This window comes from Moschus berezovskii, chromosome 16, assembly GCF_049115385.1.
Source record: "Moschus berezovskii isolate FMDL1 chromosome 16, NW_MosBer_1.0, whole genome shotgun sequence".
NCBI lineage: Eukaryota > Metazoa > Chordata > Mammalia > Artiodactyla > Moschidae > Moschus > Moschus berezovskii.
The window spans coordinates 41,726,774-41,732,500 of record NC_142475.1 but is presented as its reverse complement, the minus strand read 5'-3'; positions in this window follow the sequence as shown (position 1 = coordinate 41,732,500).

The following is a 5,727-nucleotide window of genomic DNA, read 5'->3' as shown; positions in this document are numbered from 1 at the left end:
AATACTGGGGTGGGTTGCCATGCCCTCCTCCAGGGAATCTTCCCAACCCAGGGATTGAACCCAGGTCTGCCACATTGCAGGCAGATTCTTTACTGTCTGAGCCAAGGAAGCCCATTATTTCTCTAGTGAACCAAATTCAAGTATTTTAACAGGTCAAACATAGCAGTGAACTTGGTAAGTGGAGCCAAACTACGTGTCAAAAAAATAATCCTTTAATCCCACATTGTCATTATTTTGCTTGTTTTCAAGAGTGAAACAAGCTGAATGCCACCTGGACCTGGAATGGAACCCTAGCACTCTGCACTCTTTGTGCCTGGATGGGGCCTAGAGCTGTAGGCTCACAATGGCTCACTTTCTTGCAAACATATCTTTATCATTTCACCTTTTGTTGAACACCAAAATAGACCAGGAATGGTCCCTGAAAATAGCATGTCACAGAGTAGATACTCCAACTGAAGGAAAAGTTAACCCCATGTGCAAATAGTTTTCTCAGAGTTACATGCAGCAAGCTTGGGAGGCCCTAATCTGTGCAAACACTATACCTTTTGCGTGTTACTTTATTTTGTCATCACAGAAACCTTGAAATGTAGGTGACATGAAGGTCGCCCCTTTGGCAAAGGGGAAATAAAAGCTTGATGCTCTGCAAAAGTAATAGATGTAGGGTTTCATACCAGGTTTATCCACCCAGGTTTATCTAAATCCAAAGTCATGTCCCTCACTGTCTTCTTTTGTTAAGGTGCTAATTTGTATATAATATATGAATATATAATATATGAATGCCATGAACATGGCAGTATATTCCAGGCTCCATATACATGTATGTGTATTAAATTGCTTCAGTCATGTCCAACTCTTTGCGGCCTCATGGACTGTAGCCCACCAGGCTTCTCAGTCCATGGGATTCTCCAGGCAAGAATACCAGAGTGGGTTGCCATGTCTCCTTCAGGGGATCTACCCAACCCTGGGATCAAATCCCCATCTCTTATGGCACCTGCATTGGCAGGCAGGTTCTTTACCACTGGAGCCACCTGGGGATTATATATAATTTCAAATGTGCCAGGCTGTCTCAATTCTGCCAACTCTCCATTGGAGACCTGTTCAAGATTGTTCATGGTCACACTGCCAGACACACTGTCAGGTTTTCTTTCTTCCCTGACCCTTGCATACTCTGCATTCCCATAAAAACTAAAATTCCATTTCCGTGAACTGAACATGCTTCACCTTCCTCCTCCTGACCTTGATTTGGAGATGGTGCTACAGAGTCCAGCCTACAACGCAGATGTATAGAAAATGGAACTGTATTTTCCTTTGATCCAGTTCTGTTTGGTTTCCTCTTTCTACTGGAAATGAAAGTGAGTAGAAGTCAAGCAGGAAGGGCTGCATACTTTTCAGGGCCTTGTACAAAATCAAAATGGGATCCCCTTGTTCAAAAAATAAGGATCTCAGTATGACGACATCAGAGCATTAAGCTAAATGATGACCCCTTCTAAGTGTGGAGCTCTGTGTGACACACGCGGTTGTATTCCCATGAAGCTGGTGCTTCTGTCAATGTTGGATTCATTTCATCTCTGTGCCTGCCTGTTAAGTCACTTCAGTTGTGCCTGACTCTGTGACCCCATGGGCTGTAGCCCACCAAGCCCTTCTGTCCATGGGGATGCATCAGGCAAGAATACTCAAGTGGGTTGCCACGACCTCCTCCAGGGGCTCTTCCCGACCCAGGGATCCAACCCGTGTCTTTTATGTCTCCTGCATTGGCAGGCAGGTTATTTACCACTAGTGCCACCTGGGAAGTCCATTATCTCTGTTCAGTTCAGTCGCTCAGTCATGTCCGACTCTCTGCGACCCCATGAAGCACAGCACGCCAGGCCTCCCTGTCCATCACCAACTCCTGGAGTTCACTCTAACTCATGTCCATCGAGTCGGTGATGCCATCCAGCCATCTCATTCTCTGTCGTCCCCGTCTCCTCCTACCCCCAATCCCTCCTAGCATCAGACTCTTTTCCAGTGAGTCAACTCGTTGCATGAGGTGGCCAAAGTATTGGAGTTTCAGCTTTAGCATCAGTCCTTCCAATGAACACCCAGGATTGATCTCCTCTAGAATTATCTCTGTCAGTCAGTCAGTCAGTTTAGTCGCTCAGTCGTGTCCGACTCTCCGCGACCCCATGAATCACAGCACACTAGGCCTCCCTGTCCATCACCAACTCCCGGAGTCCACTCAAACTCATGTCCACAGAGTCGGTGATGCCATCCAGCCATCTCATTCTCTGTCGTCCCCTTCTCCTCCCGCCGCAAACCTTTCCCAGCATCAGAGTCTTTTCCAGTGAGTCAACTCATCGCATGAGGTGGCCAAAGTATTGGAGTTTCAGCTTTAGCATCAGTCCTTCCAATGAACACCCAGGATTGATCTCCCTTAGAATGGACTGGTTGGATCTCCTTGCGGTACGAGGGACTCTCAAGAGTCTTCTCCAACACCACAGTTCAAAAACATCATATGTCTAAATTTGGAGTGGGGGGGGGATCTAATCCTTGGTGTCCACTGTCTATGCCACTGTCTGCTTTGAAAGTCCATCTTTCTGGCCTTCATCAATGATCCAAGCAAACTGCTTCATTCTCAAACTGAATCCTAAAAAAAATTGAATAGTCCCTTTTAACATAATTACCTAGCTATGCATTGGGTATATTAAAAAGACTGCAACATATTGTAAATCCAAGGAAGTCCAAGTAGGTTGCCTCACTCACATCCTTCTACCTTCTGTCACTGCTATTCCAGCACACCAAAGAAGAGATTTCGCTCTCTCTCAGACTTAAATACATCCCTCGAACCACACCCTCGACCCTTTCCAAGGGTATCACCCCCATTCAGGACCTGGCTTGGGGGCGGGGGGAGGGACACAGGATCACACAACAGCTGTGCATTGCTTTTCGCGCCACATCTCCTCACTCCTTGGCATTTTTGTCCGTCTACCATATTTATATCTCCCTCAGCTTTTTCTAGGCCCTGGTCTTTATTTCCCCCCAAGATTTAAGCTATCAACTAGAAAAGCCGGGAAAGGATTGCCTTCTCTCTTTACATTCTGCTTTCAGCATCCACTGAACTAAAGACTAGCTAACAGTAAAGTTGTTCCAATAGCAGAGAAGTCAGGGTAGGCGGGGAAGCTGAGACATTGGGAAAGAGAGACATTGGGTAGAATGTTTCAACAACATTATCCAACCACAAGTCTTCTGTCCCCAGGGTTGTCAAGAATATGTGTGCCTGTAAACTGCACTCTCCAGTGGACAGCGAACTCACCGACTGCTAAGGATACCTATCCCAGTTTTAGAAACAACTTCTACTTCCTGAAAGCGTTTATAAAAATTAAAGTATACAAACATACACACACATACACACACACAGAGGCAGGAAGATATCAGAGCTCTTAACCCTTAACTATTCCCTCCCACTTCTGGGAAATGCATTTTATCCTGATGTGCTGTCCACCTATAGGTACTGGTGTAGTGAGTGATGATGTGGAACACAACTTATCAATTCTACAAAATGGTGAGAAATCTTCCAAACTTGAGGCCCTTATCCTGTTGTCATCACCACCCTTATCCCCTCTTTGGTTTTCCCCTAAATGACTCTCCTTGCCCCAAACAGACACACAGATAAACGTTTCTTTCTTCCTTTGTCTCTGTGTTTCTCTCTCTCTTTCATCTTTAAAAAAAATTATTTATTTTTGCCGCACTGGGTCTCAGTTGTGCTACGCAGGATCTTTGATCTTCTTCGGGCTTGCATTATCTTTTAGTTGCAGTGGGATCTTGACTTGCAGCATGCGAACTCTTAGTTGCAGTATACGATGTCTAGTTTCCTGACCAGGAATTAAACTCAGGTCCCCTGCTTCCTTTATGGCTCAGCTGGTAAAGAATCTGTGTGTAATATGGGAGACCTGGGTTCGATCCCTGGGTTGGGAAGATCCCCTGGAGAAGGGAAAGGCTACTCACTCCAGTATCCTGGCCTGGAGAATTCCATGGACTGTATAGTCCATGGAGTCACAAAGAGTCAGACACGACTGAGTGACTCACTTTCCCCTGCATTGGGAGCTTAGAGTTTTAGTCACTGCGCTACCAGGGAAGCCCTCTCCCTTATCTTTATTTTAAGCATAAAATTTACTAATCCTTCAACCTTTAAATAGTTTAGTATATTTTCCTAATGCATTAATGTTGTATGCTTGCATGCTCAGTCGCTTCAGTTGTATCTGACTCTTTGCAACCCCATAGACTGTAGTCCTTCAGACTCCTCTGTCCATGGGGTTTTCCAGGCAAGAAAACTGGAGTGAGTTGCCATCCCCTCCTCCAGGGAATCTTATCCACCCAGGGGTTGAACCTGCATCTCCTGCACTTCAGGTGGATTCTTCAACCACTGAGCCACCTAGGAAGTCCCTTAATACTGTATACATTGTATACATTCTAATGGAGAAGCAAATGGAAAGCCACTCCAGTATTCTTGCCTGGGAAATCTCATGGACAGGAGAGCCTGAGGGGCTTCAGTCGCTCTGACTCTGATTACAAGAGTCAGACACGACTTAGGGACTAAACCACCACCATATATTCTAATCTATATTAATTATTATAAAGTGAAAGTCACTCAGTCATGTCTGACTCTTTGTAACCCCCATGGACTATACAGTCCATGGAATTCTCCAGGCTAAAATATTGGAGTGGGTTCAGTTCAGTTCAGTTCAGTCACTCAGTCGTGTCCGACTCTCCGCGACCCCATGAATCACAGCACGCCAGGCCTCCCTGTCCATCACCAACTCCCGGAGTACACTCAAACTCATGTCCACAGAGTCGGTGATGCCATCCAGCCATCTCATTCTCCGTCGTCCCCTTCTCCTCCTGCCCCCAACCTTTCCCAGCATCAGAGTCTTTTCCAGTGAGTCAACTCGTCGCATGAGGTGGATTGGAGTGGAAAGCCTTTCCCTTTTCCAGGGGATCTTCCCAATCCAGGGATCGAACCCAGGTCTCATTGCATTGCAGTCGGATTCTTTACCAGCTGAGCCACAAGGGAAGCCCAAGAATACTAGAGTGGGTAGCCTATCCCTTCTTCAGCGAGTCTTCCCAACCCAGGAATCAAACCTGGGTCTCCTGCATTGCAGGTGGAGTCTTTACCAACTGCCTATCAGGGAAGCCCAGTTATTATAAAACCAACTAACATTTGTTATCTAGGTAACAGTCTACCACTAGAAGAATAGCTAATAACTATTCTGACACATCATGTTTATCATCTATTCCTTTTATTCTAAAGACTTGATGTGTATTAAATCCATTTTCATGTAACAATTCCTGGGACATATTGTATGAGCTTTCTGTGAACTGACAGGAAGGACAATCATATTCGTGGAGCCTCTGCCCTCAGGCTCTTCAGAAACCTGGTGGTTATAATTTGCCTTCTTCCCAACAGAGAGGAACCGGGTCAAACAATTTCCCATTGTTTCTTCCCAACATTAACATTTGTGTATAGAAATTTACTTTCTGTGTAGTCTTTTTTTTTTATAACAATTTATCCGGTGTATAGCTAAGACATTGGTTAGTCTAAAATGTCTGTTTAATTATTTTAATATTTAGTTTTCTAAATTGGGACTGGCTTCAGCGGTGGGAAAGGGAACACAGATAGCAAATGTCAGAGAGACACGTGTGGAAATAAATTAAAAATGGACTTGTGCTGGGCTGACCCCCCTCTGAAAATGG